General features: G+C 44.4%; 1 protein-coding gene and 1 pseudogene across 1 annotated transcript in view; both read left to right on the forward strand.

The window, feature by feature from the left end:
* LOC126458236 (phosphatidylcholine:ceramide cholinephosphotransferase 2-like) overlaps positions 1–21,156 on the forward strand; it is a 326,386-nt gene that overhangs the window by 122,115 nt on the left and 183,115 nt on the right. The gene's annotated exons all lie outside the window — the stretch shown is intronic.
* LOC126459186 (5S ribosomal RNA) lies at positions 13,135–13,252 on the forward strand (annotated as a pseudogene).

The raw sequence follows: 21,156 nt of genomic DNA on the forward strand, positions 1-21,156 counted from the left end.
CCTCCGTGTAATAGGCGCTGTTCATGCATGGTTGTTTACATCTTCGGGCGGGTTTAGTGACTTCTCTGAACTGTCAAAAGGAGCGTGTCTGTGATACAATATCCACAGTCAACGTCTGTCTTCAGGAGTGCTGGGAACCGGGGCGATGCAAAACTTTTTTGGTGTGTGTGTGTGTGCGTGTGTGTGTGTGTGTGTGTGTGTGTGTGTGTGTGTGTGTGTGTATATATAAACAAAATGTGGCTTTCACATCTGGTATTTCCATCCTTGATGATTTTACCGCGTTTTTACTAGGTCGCGTATTTGTCTCTGTCTGTTCAGCACAAATTTTAAACGTAGCTCAGAACTGGGTGGTAATCCAATATTAACTCACTTTCTTGTGAGTCTGGTCTGTAAGAGTGGGGGCGTGTGTGAAAAAGGTTGGTAACACCTGACATCTCTGCTGCCCTGCAGGATCAGCACGTTGTGCAAGCAGTATTGGAATGCATGCCAGGTGGTATGTAAGTGGACGGGCACGTCTGTGCAGAGATTAGAGGACAGGGGCGAAAGAGAGGTTGGATATCTCTTTTTTGTGTGTCTGTCAGATACAACTTTTGCAGTTGATTTTAAACTAGCTTTCCAAAAAAACTAGACTTGAAATTACAGACATACTTCAGAACTGGATGACGATGCAATGTTAACTCGCTTTCTTGTCTGCTGTGTGGCAGAGGGTACTTTGTGCACCACTGCCATTTCCCTCTTCGTGTTGTTTTGCTGTAAGAACTATTGCTGCTAAACCTCTGTGTGAGCTCAGATCTCTTTAATTTTTAAATTCACGCTCTTTTCACGAGATATACTGACTGAGTCAGGTGAAGAGAAACTGAAATAAACCTGAACTTTACCAAGTGTCTCTGTCGTAAGCTCATCAAAAAATTTGAAATCCATCGAAAAATTGTCCTCAGCTCGTAATCTAGGCTAGTGTTGCTGCCTCTGGATCACGCAGTCCTGGGTTCGATTTCCGGCCGGATTGGGGATTTTCTCCGCCCGGAGACTGGGTGTTTGTGTTGTCCTCATCATTTCATCATCATTCGTGAAAGTGGCGAGATTGGACTGTGTAAAGATTGGCACTTTGTACCGGCGCTGATAGCTGCGCAGTTGACAGCACCGCAAACCAAACATCATCATCGAATAATTTCACACTCACAAGACCAAAAAGCAGGAAGTAATTATTCAAATAAAACTAAATTTGTAATTTATGAAGTTTTTACATCGGACTAAAAAGTATGAAATTAGTTTTCCTAGCCCATATACACTCCTGGAAATGGAAAAAAGAACACATTGACACCGGTGTGTCAGACCCACCATACTTGCTCCGGACACTGCGAGAGGGCTGTACAAGCAATGATCACACGCACGGCACAGCGGACACACCAGGAACCGCGGTGTTGGCCGTCGAATGGCGCTAGCTGCGCAGCATTTGTGCACCGCCGCCGTCAGTGTCAGCCAGTTTGCCGTGGCATACGGAGCTCCATCGCAGTCTTTAACACTGGTAGCATGCCGCGACAGCGTGGACGTGAACCGTATGTGCAGTTGACGGACTTTGAGCGAGGGCGTATAGTGGGCATGCGGGAGGCCGGGTGGACGTACCGCCGAATTGCTCAACACGTGGGGCGTGAGGTCTCCACAGTACATCGATGTTGTCGCCAGTGGTCGGCGGAAGGTGCACGTGCCCGTCGACCTGGGACCGGACCGCAGCGACGCACGGATGCACGCCAAGACCGTAGGATCCTACGCAGTGCCGTAGGGGACCGCACCGCCACTTCCCAGCAAATTAGGGACACTGTTGCTCCTGGGGTATCGGCGAGGACCATTCGCAACCGTCTCCATGAAGCTGGGCTACGGTCCCGCACACCGTTAGGCCGTCTTCCGCTCACGCCCCAACATCCTGCAGCCCGCCTCCAGTGGTGTCGCGACAGGCGTGAATGGAGGGACGAATGGAGACGTGTCGTCTTCAGCGATGAGAGTCGCTTCTGCCTTGGTGCCAATGATGGTCGTATGCGTGTTTGGCGCCGTGCAGGTGAGCGCCACAATCAGGACTGCATACGACCGAGGCACACAGGGCCAACACCCGGCATCATGGTGTGGGGAGCGATCTCCTACACTGGCCGTACACCACTGGTGATCGTCGAGGGGACACTGAATAGTGCACGGTACATCCAAACCGTCATCGAACCCATCGTTCTACCATTCCTAGACCGGCAAGGGAACTTGCTGTTCCAACAGGACAATGCACGTCCGCATGTATCCCGTGCCACCCAACGTGCTCTAGAAGGTGTAAGTCAACTACCCTGGCCAGCAAGATCTCCGGATCTGTCCCCCATTGAGCATGTTTGGGACTGGATGAAGCGTCGTCTCACGCGGTCTGCACGTCCAGCACGAACGCTGGTCCAACTGAGGCGCCAGGTGGAAATGGCATGGCAAGCCGTTCCACAGGACTACATCCAGCATCTCTACGATCGTCTCCATGGGAGAATAGCAGCCTGCATTGCTGCGAAAGGTGGATATACACTGTACTAGTGCCGACATTGTGCATGCTCTGTTGCCTGTGTCTATATGCCTGTGGTTCTGTCAGTGTGATCATGTGATGTATCTGACCCCAGGAATGTGTCAATAAAGTTTCCCCTTCCTGGGACAATGAATTCACGGTGTTCTTATTTCAATTTCCAGGAGTGTAGATTCCTAAACCTATTCAGATAATCCTGAAAATTTGTGGCAGTGAATTTTTAATAGGTGTGAAAATAATTTTAAGATTTTAAACGAAAAATATGGAACGCTGCAATACATAATTGATACGTGAGTAGTTACTTGCTTACTATTATCTGTTGTGGCATGTGGTCCAAGAATTTCGATTCAAATCTTAAAAGTACTGTGATAGTTATTAAAAAATAACAGTCAAACATTTTTCACAACTATCTGTATGGGGTTAGGAATCTTTACGGGCCGAGGAGAAATTGTTTCGTACGTTCGTAGTCCAATTTAAAAAACGTATTGTGCTAAAAATTCTTTTTTATTTAACTAATCATTTATTTTGTGAGCACTAGGTCGTGGCCTAAAACAAATATGCCTCAGACCGCCCACAAAACAGAAATCACTGAGGTTGTAAAACTACTCGCATTGTTTTCGAGACGCAAAGAAACATGGGAAATACTAGACAGTAGCCGTTAAAGAAGGAATACGGTTACCGTAAAGATGCATTCTTGATACCTGCAGATAATTCCTTCGTCTCCGAAGAATTAAACAACATTCTTGAATTCTAAAGTTATCGGGGGCGAATTATAGACACCGATTGGCTGAAACTTCCTGGCAGATTAAAACTGTGTGCCCGACCGAGACTCGAACTCGGGACCTTTGCCTTTCGCGGGCAAGTGCTCTACCAACTGAGCTACCGAAGCACGACTCATGCCCGGCACCCACAGCTTTACTTCTGCCAGTATCTCGTCTCCTACCTTCCAAACTTTACAGAAGCTCTCCTGCGAACCTTGCGGAACTAGCACTCTGAAAGAAAGGATATTGCGGAGACATGGCTTAGCCACAGCTAGGGGATGTTTCCAGAATGAGATTTTCACTCTGCAGTGGAGTGTGCGCTGATATGAAACTTCCTGGCAGATTAAAACTGTGTGCCCGACCGAGACTCGAACTCGGGATCTTTGCCTTTCGCGGGCAAGTGCTCTACCAACTGAGCTACCCAAGCACGACTCACGCCCGGTACCCACAGCTTTACTTCTGCCAGTATCTCGTCTCCTACCTTCCAAACTTTACAGAAGCTCTCCTGCGAACCTTGCAGAACTAGCACTCCTGAAAGAAAGGATATTGCGGAGACATGGCTTAGCCACAGCCTAGAAACCGAAAGGCTGTTTACAACTTGTACAGAAACAGAGTGGACTGATAAAACTCGAAGGGTATAATAGGAAAGCAGCAGTTGAAAAGGGAATAAGATAGCTGCTGTAACCTGTCTCGATGTTATTCAGTCTGCACATTGAGCAAGCTTGAAGAAAACCAAGCAAAAATTTGGAGACTTAATTAAAGTCGAGCTAGAAGAAATAAAAACCAGGTTTTCATTGTAATTCTGCCAGAGGCAGCAAATGACTTGGAATAGTAGTTGAACGAAGTGGGAAGTGTTTAAAGAGGTTATAATATGAGAATAAGCCGAAGTAAAACAAGGGTAACTGAATGCAGTCGATGCTGACGGAATGAGGAAATGAGAAGCTAAAAGCAGTGGACGAGTGTTGTTGCACTCGGCAGCAAACGACTGAAGTAAAAAGAATGTAAAATGCAGACTGGAAGTAACAAGAGGAGCGTTTCTGAAGAGAAGCAATTTGTTAACATCTAGAATAAATTTAAGTATTACGAAATCTGTCATGCAGGGATTTGTCTGATTGTAGTTTTTGTGTACGAAAGGGAAACGTGGACGACACGCAGTTCAGACAAGAAGAAAACAGAAGCTTATTAAATGGGGTACTACAGAAGAATCGCGATGATTAGGTGGATAGATGAAATACGTAATAAGGAGATACTGAATCCAACCCATCAATAAAGAAATTTGTCGCACAGTCTTATTAAAAAAAATGTGTGAGGTTGATAGGACACGCACTGAGGCATGAAGCAGTCGTCAGTTTGTTAATGGGAGGAAGTACGGTGCGTAAAAAATATAGAGGGAGATCAAGGCTTGGATACGGTAAGCATGTTGAAATGGGTGTGAGTCGCAATAGTTATTCCGAGACGAAGGGAACTGCACGGGACAGAGTAGTTGGAGAGCTGCATCAAGACCACAAAAACCACAAGGACTACTACTGTTCAAGTTTTGAAAAGTGGACCACCCAAGCGAGACTAATATTTGCGATTAGATCGTTGCTTTTATCGCCTGAACGTTCTATATTTTGGACCTTATCAGTGCCTTATTGGTACCGTACACATGCAAAAAACTTGGGCAATGAAAATAACAAACTTTTCCGGCAGTTATCAGTGGGCGATACGGAACTAACGGCTTTCATCGGCTGTTATCATGACAGCAACACGAACTACACATAAACTGCGAGATCTCGTGTCTACATAAGAATGAACCTGATGCAAAAAAAACGAACGCAACGATTGGCCAGGAGCCGTAGCATACGTACACTGGTGTTGGTACACTCTTGGAAGTAGGTCCTACTTACGTATTAGATATGCTATTACTAAGTTACGTTAAATGAAACTTTAAGTTATTCTAATGTATTAACTACCATCAACCTTTTTCCTTGATCGCGCTTTAGCTATGTAGTTTTTATTTCAAAAATCGAGCAAACTCACAGTCTGTGAACTGTTGCGCTCTGATTGTCGCGTTGTTAATACGCAGAATGAAAATTGCGGAGGCTGCTTCTGCTCCGTAGTGAAAAAATAGGCTTTGAAGTTTTCCGAGGTACTATATTTGACACAGTGGAGAGACGGATATACGCTGGGTGTATAGCGGAATCGGTAGCGTAGTAAAATGACAATCTGGTACAGTTCACGGTTCGCTGATCCAAGACTTGTCTTGGCCATCCATTTCTTTCCTTCAATTTGAAATACCTACATCTCGTAATAATAAAATTCATCATCATTTTTTATGAATGATGTACGCCTTCTTGTTTCTAATTACATACAGCAAGCGAAATTCCTGTTATCATTTCAAATATAAATTCTTAATTATCGATATTTTATGAAAGATTGTTAATGAAGATTGCTTAAATTGAAGTTTAACTTTTTTAGGACAAAAATGAAAAACCAAATACTCTTTGTTTGGATTATATCCCTTGTTTTATACCACAGATGTAGTCTCCGACGAACCAGAGCGATGAGTGTCGCAGAAACATGAAAAACAATCATTTTCAAAGCATCGCGCACACCATACAGTTGCTGCATATTTACGTTTGCCGCTGTACCATTGCAATATAAATCCAACAGAACTGATCTGGGGCCAAGTTAATGGATTTGTCGCGAGAAATAACGAGACTATTAAGCTGGCAGACGTACTGGAAACTAAAGCACGCAAGTTTTTCACGTGTCACTGCCAAAGGCTGGCGGGATAGAGAACGGCACGTCATAAAAGAAGAGGAGAAAATCCGGCACCTGGATGGCTTCGTGGATTCTGTTGGTGATCGACTCGCTATCGACGTAGCAGGTGACACTTCCAGAGCTGAAATGTATTTCTCGAATTCTGATAAGGAAGGAGCTAAGTGATTACCAGACGACTGACTGTAATTAATACCTCCAGTGGCTTCGGTATTCAACAATACGATGAAATGCTTTTCGTCTGGTCACCTAACAAGTGTGCGGTAGTGCTGGGATTTTGTCGAATATTATTTCATTCTCTTTAAAAATCAAATGAAGTACGAAGCTATATTGTTCCTCTGCTCGTCGCTTTGTACGTCTGAACTGTAACAGCTCGAATCATTCCAGGTTCGGCCGGCCGCTGTGGCCGAGCGGTTGTAGGCGCTTCAGTCTGGAACCGCGTGACCGCTACGGTCGCAGGTTCGAATCCTGCCTCGGGCATGGATGTGTTTGATGTCCTTAGGTTTGTTGGGTTTAAGTGGTTCTACGTTCTAGGGGACTAGTGACCTCAGATGTTAGTGCTCAGAGCTATTTGAACCATATTGAACCATTCCAGGTTCGTAGAACCAGCTGGCTGGCCAGTGCTGTTCAAGTCAAATGCGCCGGTAAAGCTGTAGTCTCGCATTATCGCTCAGTCTATGTGCGTACAACACAGCATAAAACGTATCCTTATGATCGTACTTGACTGTACTGGACACAGCTTGGCTTCCTCTCCACGTGAAACGAAATCTACAGAGATCCAAGCAAATGCGGAAGAATACGTGGTGTAATGTTTACAGCAGGTTTATTCTTATGATAAACACAATGTAGTGCGCCAGCGGTAACGATATTGCCCATGCGCGCAGCGAATGCTCTACTGCGCTAGCAGTGCTGCTAGCTAACCAACGGACTGTATGTGGGCTGACCCGTCGCACTCTAAAACTCGGCCAGCTTTCGCTGTCTGTGCTGGCGCTCTGCCAACTTTGAGGCCGGCCGGCGTCGTAAACAACAGGTGTACACAGCCACAGCTAAACAACAGCTCCTTGATCTTCATAACAACATTCGCAGTTTCCTGTGTCGGCGGTCTGACCGACAACGTGGCCTCAGGGAGAGCGAATTCATTGTTGTTACGTTTCGACTCGTGGACACGTGTACTCGAAACGTCCAGTCGTTCGAAAATATGGGACATTTTAAAAATTTGTGAAGCTGAAAAATTTCTGCAATCGGAAACACCATTTCACATAATTCGAACAGTTTTATCTGTCACGACATTTCTCCTTACAGTGCTTATTTGCTCAGTCGCCAGCTTCGACGCCACGGGAAACTGATCATCAGGCGGTTTCCTGTACAAACGATATGCTGAGAAATTAATGTATTGCGCTGGTGAAGACAGAGAAATTTCATTGGGACTTGCCACTAAAGTAAACAACAGGGAATGCAGCCATTAAAGCTAACATACAAGATGATTCAGTGGTGACGTTACAAACTTTCAGGGATGATGGAGAAGGGTAAATGTATCAATTTAAGGTAAGGAATCCTGGCTCGGAAACGACCTAGTCGGAAGTTGTAAGCGAAAATCGTTATGATGCGTCTGGCAATGGGCCTCCTCTACTGCAATTACTGTGGGGAGGACGTAGTATGGACCACAGCAAGGGGGAAAAAATCCGGTAAATATTGGCTCTACAGTGCATACCTTAAAATGTATGGTCCGGAACCGCGCGACTGCTACGGTCGCAGGTTCGAATCCTGCCTCGGACATGGATTTGTGTGATGTCCTTAGGTTAGTTAGGTTTAAGTAGTTCTAAGTTCTAGGGGACTGATGACCTCAGATGTTAAGTCCCATAGTGCTCAGAGCCATTTGAACCAAGCCATTTTAAAATGTATGAGCACTTGTTCATCTTTGCTACTGTGACACACATTTCCTCTGCTGAACTAATCATCATAGGTCTTAAGCTAAGCATTTTAGAGCCCATGTTTACTAGGCAATTTTTTTTCTTGTTTTTGTCCATTCTATTTCCTCCCAAACTGTGGAAAACAAAGAGCTTTTAGTAGAAGAGGTCTACTGTAGGTTATAAACTTTCAACTCGGTCGTTCCCGGACCAGGCCCCTCACCTAAAATTGCTTTACCCTTCTCCATCATTTCTGAAAGTTTGTAACATGATCACGGAATCACTTTGTGTGTGCCATAGACATGAAAACGTCATTTGTACGGAATGATTAGGCAGTAAGAAACGCGCATTGTTACACTTGCATTTTACAGTTATTACTGCGCACACAGATTCATGGAAGTAAGAGCACACTCTGGGCTGCTGAAGCCGTTTCCCGTGCCCATTTATTCCGAAGAGCCTGCCAGACAAATGGAGAATTAGGCATAGCGGCCAAGCAAGCTTGTCGGGAACACAATATGAAGATTTTGCCCTGCGAGACGTTGTTTTTCCGTGGAGCCAGGAGGTCGCGTGCCTTGGAAATGACGCTGCGGTGTGTAAAATAAAACTATGCGGCCCAGGGTCTTCCCCGCTACCGGTCGCAGAGATAGAGATGGTACAATTTGGCACCGATCACCGCTGTGTAGTTCAGTGTCCCCTCAGTCATGGGCAAGCATTCCAGAAAGGGGACCCATCTACTTGTTAAACCCTAGAACACCAAAGGAGGCAAAATATTACAATAGACAATCGTAAAATTTACTATTCGGTATTTTATTCAAAGGAAGTTACAATGTATAGTTTATGCACTAGTTAATTACAATTATAACGTCTTCAGTGGTGTGCCATATCCAAAATAAGTTAAAAATGTCCCGTTTTACATTGCATAATGTCAATAGCAGATTGGCGGGAACCGCGAATTGGTACCAACCGCAGTCGTAAATTGTACGAAAGTTTATTAATGAGGAGTTAACCAGTGGCGTAAAAATCTGAAAATTCCGAAGAATATTGTGGCGATGTCAATGGATTCAAAGGAGCTAAAAACGTTGGAAAGAGATCTTGAAAAAAAATTGTGAGTTATAACATTACAGGGCTGTATAACATTACAGGTCGGGATTGATCTATGAGATCTTGAATATCTTATTTGTATCTGTCAGTTGGTATGGAGAAATTGAGATTTGGGGGATTTCCTTACATAGTTTTGCGTGATTAAGTCCCGACGCTATGCAAAGCTGTCATTTAGTTACGTGCGATTTGCGATCTGTTGTGTGTTACTTTCCGATAATAAATCATATTTTTTTCTTATTACCGTTAAAATATAATGACGATAAATGTTTGTGATCATTTGGAATAATATTTTAATAACTATGTAGATGACGTGACGTCATTCTTTACTGTTAGAAAGGAAAAAAAGAGTGTTAATTGTGCGTTTATGGACGGTCAGTGACAGATCACTGATTACGATTCCAGAAATAATCAAGACTGCTTTCGCGCCGCCGATGATTTGCTTCAAACTCGCGAAAATACAATTTACACGAATTCTTAATTATCGCGAAAGGGTAGAATATTTGATGAGCCATTGTGGAGGACGTAAGTCTGGATAGAAAGATCATTTTAAAAACCAATATAAATCCTGTTGATCGAAGTAGCCTAGCAACCCAAAGCTCATACGTGGTTATCAGCAGAATAAGTGTACTATTTTTCATGCACACGTTTACACTCTACATCGAGGTGTGGATGATTTTTGGGCGTGAAATAAACATTCGAAAGCATCTGAATAAATAAAAAAGAAAAATATAAAGAACTTTATTCATATATTTTGTTATTTCATAAACAGTGATATTTTCTTATAGTGATGTAGAGCCTTACATATTATTAATATTGTGACAGACTGATCGCAAGTGCTCTCGTTACAAGTCGAGTTTTGGGCCTGATTAAGAGTAGCTGGCTCTTAAAGTCTCAAAGGTTAAGTGAAGAATAATATTACACTTAAATATCGCAGCATCGAAACCCGCTATCTTTATACTATATTAAGCTAGCTATTCCGGAATCAGGTGATACCGTGGCCGTGTAGTTGTGTGTTGTCGACAACAAGTTGGCAAACACTATCATAAACAGCCGGCCGGTGTGGCCGAGCTGTTCTAGGCACTACAGTCTGGAACCGCGTGACCGCTACGGTCGCAGGTTCGAATCCTGCTTCGGGCATGGATGTGTGTGATGTCCTTAGGTTAGTTAGGTTTAAGTAGTTCTAGGTTCTAGGGGACTGATGACCTCAGAAGTTGTCCCATAGTGCTCTGAGCCATTTGAACTAACATAAACATTTCTCATGCTCCGATATCAACGAGGGAGAGAAGATACAACGACGATATACACGTATACATATACAAACGGTATACGTGGCGCCTTACAATACAACAACACAACGGACGTCACGGTATACAGTGTAATTTCTGTAACTACATTGTGACAGTGAGATCGTATTTCGTCTGTGTAACAAAATGTAATCTGGTAAAGGTTAATCCAGAAACGTACTCCTATTATACTTCTTTCTAGTAAAAATCTATAACCATCGGAACCATCGGTGTATGCGAGAGTGATGCTGAATAAACGTAATTCACGCAGCGTCATTATTCCACATAAACATCACAGCTGTTGTTCCAATACCCTTCAGAAGATGGATGTTTGCAAATTTGACGTAAAAAGCGACCCTCGTTCCTACTGGTTCACGTTTCGTACTCCGTTGATGAAATCAGGGGGGACTTGCTGTGTTCTTCTACTCTGACGAATGCTCGTGAATGTGGCGTCACAGAACTCGTCCCGCTGCCCACGTGAGGACGGCCTTAACGGAGAGCTTCGTTACGTGGGACGAACAGCCGGCTTCTGCGGCTGCGGGGTCAGCGGCCTGTGTTGGAACGAGGTCAGTGACCCGTCCGTCGCTTTGGCCTCGCTTCCTGGAGAGCGCTACAGCTGCAAGAACTGAGGCGGCCAGGCGCTGCTATTTGTCTGTGGGTGCCCGTTACCGCGGCACGGGTCACGGGCGTGTTTTCTGCAGCACGTAAATACAACGTCCTCGGGCTTGTTCTTGTCCACGTATCAGAGTAGGTAAAAGGGGAGAGTAGCCTGCGGAAAGCGAAGGAGAAATACAGGATCTGCAGAACTGAATGAACAGTCTAGTGAGTACAGGATATGGATTGAGAGTAAATAGAAGAAATACGAAAGTAATGAGAGGTACCAGTAATGAGAACAGCGAGAAACTTAACATCAAGATTGGGATCACGAAGTAGATGAAATTAAGTAATTCGGCTACCTAGGTGGGAAAATAACCCGTCACGGTCTGAACAAGGAGGACATAAAAAACAGACTAGCACTGGCAAAAAGGGCATTCCCGACCATGAGAAATGTACTAGTATCAAACATAAATCTTAATTTGAGGAAGAAATTTCTGAGTATGTACGTTTGGAGCACAGCATTCTATGTTAAAGAAACATGGACATGGTTAAACGGGGAAAGGAGAGGCGCGAAGCATTTGAGATGTGATGCTTAGGTGGAGTCATGAGGTAAATAATGAGGAGGTTCTCCGGAGAATCGGTGAGGAAAAGAATACATGGAAAACACTGATAAGAAGAAGGGACAACATGGTAGGACATCTGTTAAGACATCGGGGGATAACTTCCATGGTACTAGAGGGAGCTGTAGAGGGCAAAAACTGTAGAGGAAGACACAGATAGGAATACATACAGCAAATAATGGAGGACGTAGGTTGCAAGTGCTACTCTGAGACGAAGATGTTGGCACAGGAGAGGAATTCGTGGTGCGTCGCATCAAAACAGTCAGAAGACTGATGACTCTCGACGCTTGAAAGAAAGTAGATCTGTAGGTGAGAACTTGTGAACACAAAATACCGGTTCCTCCAGGAGAAATTTGTAAACGCAGAACTTACCGACAGAGCGGAAGTCAAAAAGATTTATTTTTTTTGTTTTTTGCTTGTGAAGTGGATTTATGGGAGTATTAGTATCTCAAAGTTTCGGTATGAAAAGAATTTTACGATAAAAGTAATTCGTCAATAAGAGTCTACCAGATATATCATCTCTGTTTTGAAACTGCTGCCAATAAAGCATTTATTTCGAAAACCGGTTTCAGTGAGAGTACGTTCCCATCTCCGGATCTTATGTTCTGGAAATCCACGTAATCTACCCCGTATGTGCTATGTATTGTGTAGAGCGTAGGATCCGAAGATGGTAATGTGGTGTTACCGGCACCGGTTATCGAAATAAATGCGTTACTAGCTATCCTGGCGTTTTCAAGTTTTTCTTCTGAGTTCATTATACAGCAAATAGCCCCCCCCCCCCCCCCACCCTTCTGGTACGATGTCAGGAAAATATACTGAATTTTGGACCAAAGTTCGTACACGTGACTTACAAGGGAAACATACACACAAGGGGTCAGCGATTATTTTGCTCATCTTTCGCACGGTTCTGATACGTGCTTAGAAGTAATGGATGTTCTCTAGTACGATGCATTTCTCATGCATTTTCGAGGATTCTATGCTCAAAGTTTGATGAGGCTGTAGATACCACACAAAGAGGCAGTGGAGTTAGCGCAGCCGCCGATTCCTGCGACGCGCCTGACTGCTGTGACGATCACGGCAGACACATTGACTGACACACAAAGTTGATTTCGCCGTGCGGAGTGGCCGTGTGGTTTGAGGCGCCATATCACGGACTGCGCGGCCCCTCCCGCCGGAGGTTCGACTCCTCCCTCGGGCATGGGTGTGTGTGTTGTTCTTAGCATAAGTTAGTTTAAGTTCTAAGTCTAGGGACCGATGACCTCAGCAGTTTGGTCCCTTAGGAATTCACACACACATATATACATACAAAGTTGATTTCTTTTCGTATCTTATGGTTACACGTGACAGCTTCTGATGCATAGGCCACATTTCGATATTGGTCATACTTATTGTGATACTTAAAATACTTTGCACACAATCGGAGCAAACTTGGTTTGCAATAATACTATCCAATGGGCCAGTAGGCTGCGTCATCTGCCGCAGGCGCTCGCCGCTCGACAGGAACAGCAACTTTATAAAATTCGTCACGAAAGTGTTTCATAATTGAAAAATGGTCAAAAATTAGCAAACGGCCTTGCCGCAGTGGTGACACCGGTTCCCGTCAGATCACCGAAGGTAATCGCTGTCGGGCTGGGCTAGCACTTGGGTGGGTGACCGTCCGGTTTGCCGAGAGCTGTTGGCCAGCGGGGTGCACTCAGCCCTTGTGAGGCAAACTGAGGAGCTACTTGATAGAAAAGTAGCAGCCCTGGTCACGAAAAGTGACGACGGCTGGGAGAGTGGTGTGATGACCTCGTATCCCTCCGTTTCCGCATCCAGTGACGCCTGTGGGCTGATGATGACACGGCGAACCGTCGGTACCGTTGGGTCTTCATGGCCCCTTCGGGCACTGATTCTTAGTTCAAAAATTAATCGTATACATGTGAAAAGGAAAGCACAAATTTTGTGTGGTACAAAAGAGAAATATTATGTTAATAAAGTCTTGCATAATTCCTCCAGTTGTTCCATATAGGCACTGACAGTACTTCTCTTGGATAAAAACATAATGGTCTTTATTAATAGTATTTCAATCTATTGACTTCAAGGTATCGTTTTCAGTGGCCAAAGCCGACAGTAAACGCAATCGTTCTTGAGGAAGTGTTCGCGTAAGATATGTCTTGATTAATTTGAGTTCTGAAAATCACCTTTCATCGCTAGTTACAGATATAGTTAAAATTAGGATGATTCGTAAGCTTACAAAAGAAGTGGTAACACTTCCAATTAAATGTCTTTTTGTAATGCTAGATAATACGCTTTGTCGTGAAATTCCTGCAGGAAAAATGGACGCGAAGGTAAAAACTTCCGGCCTTCCATTCATGTCACATTCAGTATTATCAGTTAATTGACTCTCAAGAGCTATGCGTGCGGCTTTTGGTTTTCCATCATCCCAAGTCTGCAGATCAGAAACGCCCGAAGCTCATACTGTTACTGTCTATAAGCTCGAATCTATCTTTTGGTGAGCAGTGACGTGTGCCGACAATAATGTGGAAAAAAATCATCTTAAAGAGCGTTCTGGTTTACCTTCATCAATAGAATCATCTTTACACTCATAGGTAAACTGCTTGTTCACTTTCTCATTTTTGAAGTCTGAATGAGATCCAAGTTTGTCAGTAAGCACTTCTGTATCCGTCATTACATCGTTTAAACCGTTTTATGATCTGATTTTCTTACAGAAAAAAAAACTATTCAACTAGATCTACAGCATTCTGTAGGTTTGCATCAATTCCTTTGAGAGCTTTGCAGATCTATTCAAACCTAAAGATAGGTTCATACAGACCGCTGTACAGCAAACAAAACTTTCCTCCAACACTTTCTCAGTTATTCGAAAACGGCTCGTTCGCTGGCCCATGTTTACTGCGCCGTTTTTGCTTCTATTGTATAGTTTCCGCCCGTGCCAAGTCCTCGCTGCTAATTACGATCCACCCCGCATCCAGACTTTGCACGCTGGCGCCTCTGACTTTGTCGCTTGGGTCTCAAAGTGGCATGTGTAGAAAACGGTGTTTCTCTACAGGTTGAAACTGAAGTAGCACACGCCCGGGTTCCCGGGTTCGATTCCCGGCGGGGTCAGGGATTTTCTCTGCCTCGTGATGGCTGGGTGTTGTGTGATGTCCTTAGGTTAGTTAGGTTTAAGTAGTTCTAACTTCTAGGGGACTGATGACCATAGATGTTAAGTCCCATAGTGCTCAGAGCCATTTGAACCATTTTTTTGAAGTAGCACAAAAACGATAACAAAAGTACTGAATATAAGGTTATATTTGAAAGTATCATTTTCAGGAATGAGAAAGTGTTCTGCGGTTACTGATAGCTCCTTTGCTTTGCAAACCGCCCGTTGGCACGCGTCTCCAGACGTCCTTCGCACAGTGACTGGACAGTTTACACCCAGAGCAGCATTGTCCTCGCTGAAGCGTGTCACGGCTTCGGCTCCTGGGATCGGCTCTCCCTCTCACCGGCCATTGATGGCCTCGCTGATCACAGTGCGTCCACTTCTGTCACTTCCCTCCACATTGCACGTCAGCACACTTGCGTCATGTGAAAATGTGGAACCACTTTTCCAGCTGCATGGCCCAGAAACAAAACACCACTACCCTTCTCTCTGTTGTAACCGGGGCTGAGTTCACAGTGGCTCCGACAAAAGTAACCACGTGACGCCGCCAGACAGCTTGCTAAGTATGTGATAAAATGGAACACGTTCAGCCGCCCTTTGGATGTTGTTTATCATATGGCTTCCAGTTTCGGTGCTTCAGTACACCATCTTCACACCTCAACTGACGCTGAGGGGGTTAACTGCAGTCGTATAGACGAGTCCTTCAGTGGCCAACATGTATGAAGTGGTTTCCGTAGACTGTCACAACGATGTTGTTTCTCTTACCATCAACTACCAACTCGTTGTTACAGTCTACGGAAACCAGTTCATACATATTGGCCACTGAAGGAATCGTCTATACGACTGCAGTTAACCCCCTCAGCGTCAGTTGAGGTGTGAAGATGGTGTACTGAAGCACCGAAACTTGTAGCCATATAATAAATAATATCGAAACGACGACTGTAGGTGTTCCATTTTGTTACGTAAGTGAACGGCCGAAGTCCCTCAAACCTTCAGTCGGAAGGATAGACATACAAAAATTTGCTAAATACGTCCGATCCCCTTCGTCAGTTTTTGGCGGTAAGCATCTGTTCTAACGGAAGGTGGCATGGCTACCACGACGTGTCTGTCCTCGGAGACGAGAGCTGCAGTGCGGTCTTTGCTGTTAAACAGACTCCGACTACACGCGAATGATCTGTACCTGTTTCGAAAATAACATGGTGGGTACTGTAAACTTTGTCCTCAGTTATAGGAATAACCAGACAAGTTTTACGGATATAACAGATGAAAGGAGAAACTTTCTGTCACATACTCCAGACGATTTGTAGTGATCTTGAAAAGCAAGCTTACAAACGTTCTGTTTTGCTGTATTTATTTGAAGTTGTGCAAACACACAGTTAACCTTCAGCGACTGTCATTCAGTATTCGTGTGAAAGACAAGCATAAAGTTTAGAATAAAATTTTCTGAGCACCTAAAGGAGTCAAAAGTGGAAACATACACACCACATTTCCAAATCACTTCATATAGCAGAACCACCACCCTACTGCCATAGAAATACCTATAAGCACTAATAATAATTTGTAGTTACCTCATATTCAACTACTTCACCCCAAAAAAGATCCACTACAGGCTATGTACGCCACCCTTCTCACTTCAATAAATTATATTTTAGGTTATAATTTACGCCTAAAATTTCCCATAAACCTGCGATTTCAGTCCATAGATTCCCGACTATATCCCGATTATATTTTTCGTATTCAATATGCCACAAACTCACTCTTGGATTAAACTTATCAGCTTCTCACAGTCCATATTCCGCGTGTGAGAACGTCTGTCAGTTTCACCGAAGAAAACGAACTGATTTGAATTCCACCGATTGTCGTCCGAAGTCTGAACAGCTACGGTGTGACTCGCACGTTGTAGCTTTCTGATCTGAGAACGTCGGCCCTTTTCGGCTGATGTCGTTTTTTGGCGGAATACACCTATATCGGTGCCACTGTGACCGCAGCCTAAGGCATCGAAATCTTTTTTACTACAGGCGGCAACTCGACGTCGTCTGCATGATCACAACTCTACTGAAGTAATAGTCGAACTACAGACTGTTTTAAAAAGAAGTAATTAAAATAAAGAAGGAAGTACGGCAACTACATCAATAACGGAGTTCGTATAACAAAAAAAGGTCAATGCTTGGTCAGCCGAGAAAAACTGTACGAATAAATTATTACAGGACACTTAACAAAAAGGGAGAAATGGAACACTCAGTTAAGGGTGAGCGAGGGAGATACTGTCTAATGATGTCACGCGGCGGTAGAACGAGGGAGTCTGCCGTAGCGGCTGCATGGAGGCATCGGTGGCAACAGGACTATGGATTTCCCAACCAACCTATAGTACAAAAAAATCATTCGACAACCTAGATCGCATAAAATATTTCTTTAGTTAAAACAACCGGTTTCGACAGACTTCGCCGTCAATTTCAGGTCAATAACAAAGTGGCTATATTGTTCGCGCAAACAAAGTTGACACTCGGTGCGGTGGCTGATGGGGCGACTGTAAATGGGAAATGCCTTTATGGTCGCTCCCATAAGCGACCGCGCCGAGTGTCAACTTTGTTTGCGTGTGTAGTACATGGACTATGTTTCGTAATGTAATGTAAGACGTAGTGCGGTGTGTATCAAAGAGAATCATCCGATTTGGCACGTCTATATTTCTGAAACTAGCCAACAGCCTTGCCGCATTGGTAACAGCGGTTCCCCTCAAATCACCGAAGTTAAGAGCTGTCGGGCTGGGCTAGCACTTGGTTGGGTGACCATCCGGTCTGCCGAGCGCTGTTGGCAAGAGGGGTGCACTCAGCCGAGGCCAATTGAGGAGTTACTTGATAGAGAAGTAGCGGCTCCGGTCTCGGAAACTAGCGGCTCCGGTCTCGGAAACTGACGTACGGACGGGAAAGCGATGTGCTGACCACATTCCCCTCCATATCCGCATCCAGGGACGCCTGTGATTGAGGATGGCACGGCGGCCGGTCGGTCCCACTGGGTCCGCCAGGGCCTGTGGACGGAGTTACTCTCAGTTCATTCATTGTTGTTGGTAACGGAGGGACATAAACAGAGTCCTTTATAAACCCCCGCAAGAAATGCATACAGTAAGGTCTGGTGACCTTGGAGGCTAGTAATGTAAGGTAGAATCATTTGGTACAGTGCGACCGATCCATCGTTCAGCAGTCCTTTGATTTAAAAATTTCCGCACTTCGCTCTTTCCGACATTATGCTGTTCACACACATATCTCAATTAACATAATAGCTATGATTTTTTAAAATGGGATGATTCTTTTTGATACACCCTGTATTTGAGATAATAGTTTTAGTCTGGCATTATAAAAACAGGAAATGGAACTGTAGTTTTTATAAAACCAAACTGTAATTATTATCTCAAATATTACGTCTTAGCTCGTGTTGTGAGACACATGTATATGCTTAATGTTATAGACCTGAAGATGACAGCAAAGTCTGAAGAAACCGGTTGTCTTAAACAGAGAAATATTTTATGCGATCTAGGCTGTTGAATGTTTTTTAGCAAGCAAAACAGATCGCGCCGTCAATACTCTCAAAGTGAGAATATTCCATCTAACCGATAGTATTACATCAACCTCCTTGTGTCTATAGCACTCAGTTAACTATCTGCACTTGCGACCTAAACGGAAGGAGCATGTGGCTTAGACTGACGGTATTAGCTACAAAAGAACTTTTAGAGTGCAGAACAATTCAGTTCGGAATGAGGCAGAGCTCTTGCTGTGAGGTTATTTAATACCTCGGTTTTATAGCCCACCTAATTGTTTCATTTGCACAATTTTGGACGTGCTACCAAGTCGAGTCAGATTGGCTAGAACTATCTTCCTCTAAACGGTCAGTACCTCTTCTTTGGCCCACTTGTTTTATCCATGCGCGAAGGGCCGATGAAAATAGGAACACGAGGCATCCTTGCAACGGAAAACACGCAATCTTGGCGAAGAATACCAACTGCTGAGTTTATAGCGCACACGAGCCGCAAAATTTACAGGCAGTAATCCTCTGCCGTGGCATCACCAACGTCTATTTTGTACCTTTCTATTTCACCACACAGACATGCCCTGGTCTCACAGTCAGCCAGTTACCCACACTAGGCAGCCAGGGTTCTCAGCACAAGGGATGTGTTTCGCAGTGCCAGTCTCCTCCCTCACATCTCTTTAAACCACAACCTACAGCAGTGTATCACACTTCATGATGAAAACCAGCACGGGGCATTGATTAATGAAATATGACTATCAACTGAAATACGTAAGTAACTATAACCACTCATTGTTATTGAGGTTTCCATTACCGGTTTCAAATATCTCCGTCATCAGGTGGATATACTCAAAATTAACTGTGCATAAACGATTTGAACGTACGATTTTCTGAGCAACCTCTGGCATTGTCTGCCAGAAAAAGAGAAAGAACTAATATAGGATGTGGCTCACCGTTACGTGCATTCTCTAATTGTGTAAGTTAGTAGTTTTAAAAACATTTATACCTTTCAATGTCAACAGGCTACTTTTCGAGTCGTATTTACGTTACAATTACCCTCTATAGACTGAAACAACCAAAGATGCTGGAACTAACGACTACTAACTACATGTAATGATTCCGCAATCATTGACGAATTTCATACAAAACTTTTCAAAAAACATCATTTAAATTTTTTGTTAATTACGTTATTTTTCTGTCTTGATGCCTTTCCTGTGGTTCGTATCTCAGAGGGGGGGGACTCATCACAAGTGAGAGGGGTGGAAGGGGAGTGTGTTCAGAGAGCGAGAGAGAGGGGGGGATGGAGGGGAGGGGGGCGATAGGCATCACGTATGTTGCTCGTTTCAAATGTATTGACGAGAGTCACACTCAGTCCTAACCTAAAATATTCACATTTAAATGTGAAATTCATATCAAGTCGAGTTTTTGTTATCAGTTTGTATTGAGGAGCATATTATCAGTGTGTATTATCATATTTTACTTGTGGCGCTGACACGTGGACTTTTATTGGGAAAACCATTCAAAAACTGAGGGGTGTGATACAAGTAATTGAGACATGTCTGTTGGAAATTGCTAGTAGAGCTAGGAGAAGAAACAGACTGGAGAAGAAAACATAATCCTGATTGCAATGAAAATGAAATCCTCGTGGGCAGGATGTGGATCCTAGAAAGAGAACAATACATGGGTCAGGGATGTTATCTGCTGGGTTACAAGAGATGAGGCAAGACAGAGACGACGACCTAATTGCAAAGCGGGTTCCTCTTTCAGAAAGCGCGTTTGAATGTTATTTGTTTGTTAGGAGAGAGAGTTTTATGCCTAGTGTACGAAGGGGAAACGTCTGCAGGCAAGAGTCGGATTTCGACAGTGGTAACGTCTTCGCCTATCCACACGCCTGGTTACCGTTCCGCGATACTGCTGGTCGGTATCCCGCAACTATCGTGCGAATGCGGAATCGATTCGTTCAGGAGGTCCATAACGCCATACAGGATCTCGATGACCCCGCGCGACTAGCGCCCGAGAGGACAGGTATATTTTTCGCTCAGCTGTTCAGGCTCGTACAGACCTTTTCAAGGCGCTCACGTCAGGTAACGGACTTGGTTGCAGCAAGAAGACCATCCACACAGACAGGGCGACCACCTTTGTAGCATTACCACTGTCATAGCTTCTCCTATAGTCGTTTCACGCTCTTAGAGCTGCCGTGTAAACGGCGCCGATACACACGGTTGTCGAGAGGTGAACGGTGTTCACAAGAATGGCGTGCTGCGACAGCCTTGGACAGAAGCGGCACATGTTGCCCCTCTTTTCAACCCAGTTCCGCTTCTGCGTACAGCATCGCGATGGTGTACTCTTCTGAGAAGGCTGCGAGGAGAAGGAATGGTGCGAAAATTGCATTCGTCATTACCATACCGGTTCAGCACTTGGCGGCATAGAATGGGGTGCCAGTGCGTACACAACACGATCACGTCTTGTTCGCGTAGCCGGTAATTTGAACAGCAGGCGTTACATTTCTGACGTGTTGTGGCCAGTGGCTGTGTCCTGTCTTCAAGTTCTCCGTGACGTTGCCTTGCAACAAGATAACGCAAGACCGCGTGTTGTCCTTGGTGTCTAGATCCACCTCGACAGATAGTTTGTTCGGCCTTTGCGCTGGGCATCATATTCTACAGGTACCTCTCTCATCTGGTCACGGGTTTCCGTAAAACTAGCACACCACCACTCACCAGCTATTCCTATTGGTGAACTGCAGCATAAATGTGACGGACCATGGAATGATGCTCTCGTATCTGCTATCTAAACTCTTTTCGTCTAGATGACGAATCATAGTAGAGCCTCCATTGCTGCCACAGGTGTCAGCTGTCTGTACTAAATCTCGCAGCTTGTGTACTTCCAAATCACCAACAACTTTAATATGTGTTCTGCCTCCTGTACTA

The sequence above is a fragment of the Schistocerca serialis genome, chromosome 2 (genome assembly GCF_023864345.2).
Source record: "Schistocerca serialis cubense isolate TAMUIC-IGC-003099 chromosome 2, iqSchSeri2.2, whole genome shotgun sequence".
Lineage (NCBI taxonomy): Eukaryota > Metazoa > Arthropoda > Insecta > Orthoptera > Acrididae > Schistocerca > Schistocerca serialis.